Source organism: Neomonachus schauinslandi, chromosome X, assembly GCF_002201575.2.
Source record: "Neomonachus schauinslandi chromosome X, ASM220157v2, whole genome shotgun sequence".
Lineage (NCBI taxonomy): Eukaryota > Metazoa > Chordata > Mammalia > Carnivora > Phocidae > Neomonachus > Neomonachus schauinslandi.
This window is the reverse complement of record NC_058419.1, coordinates 12,601,205-12,602,289: the sequence shown is the minus strand read 5'-3', so window position 1 is coordinate 12,602,289 and position 1,085 is coordinate 12,601,205. Positions and strand designations below refer to the sequence as shown.

General features: G+C 38.5%; 1 non-coding gene across 1 annotated transcript; it reads left to right on the top strand.

Annotated features, from left to right (window-relative positions):
- The first annotated feature begins 713 nt into the window (after nucleotides 1-713).
- On the top strand, nucleotides 714-833 carry LOC123323552. Its single transcript, XR_006539484.1, has one exon. It is a non-coding gene; the product is annotated as a U6atac minor spliceosomal RNA (small nuclear RNA).
- Nucleotides 834-1,085: the final 252 nt, after the last annotated feature.

The window sequence follows — 1,085 nt, the reverse complement described above, 5'->3', positions numbered from 1 at the left end:
CATAACAACCTGTGCTAACAGTTTATATTTCAGATTTTTTAAAAGATTTGAGAGAGAGAGTGAGAGAGAGTGAGCACGTGCGTGAGTGGGAGGGAGGAGCAGAGAGAGAGAATCTCCAGCAGACTCCCCTGCTGATCACGGAGCCCAATGCAGGGCTTGATCCCAGGACCCGAAGATCATGACCTGAGCCGAAATCAAGAGTTGGATGCCTAACCGACTGAGCCACTCAGGTGCCTCTACATTTCAGATTAAAAAAAAAGAGTCTCAGGGAGACAAATGTGCCACAAATCAAGCAAATAACAGAAGAGAGATATAAAACCAAGATATCTAAGAGCCCAGATTTTCAAATGGCAATAAAGGGTGGTAGAACATTTCTCCCTTTCCTAATCTCACTCTCTCTCCCACCCTCCCTTGTCTCTGTCCCCCTGCAACACCCCCTACACATACATTCATTACCAGAGAGAGGCAATATAATCTAGTGGGCTCACAGGGGTTTTACCAAACAAACCTGCATTTAAGTTCTGACTAACCATTTACTGCAAGACTTCAGTGGTACAAAATATTTGTTGGACCTCAATTTCCCATTAAATAAGGTTAAATTAAATAAATGTACTCATTGCCTAGTACAAAGACACTTCCTATATTTGTTGCCCATCCCCTTGTTCCTTTGATAGCTTAAAGACCAAATGAAGATGAAGAAAAGCGCTCTACCTATATTATAGGTAAGGTTAGAACTTCCCTTAATAAAGATGGAGGTGGCTCTAGTGACCTATAAAACACACATATGATTAAGGAATTGCCAACAACTTTGTGGCATCTAACTACGATTTTTATCTATAAAATGTAAGAGAATAGTATATAATGGTCACATGGGATTTAGTCTAGAAAAGCAAGGTTGGTTCAACATTCATAACTCAAGCAATGCCACTGACAATATGAACAAAGGAAGAAAATTCATACAATTTTTATATAGATGCAGAAAAAGTATGACATTTGTTCAACAGCCATTCATGATTTTTAAAAATACTCAGTTAACTAGAAATGAAAGGTAACTTCTTCAGCCTAATAAAAAACATCTATGAAAA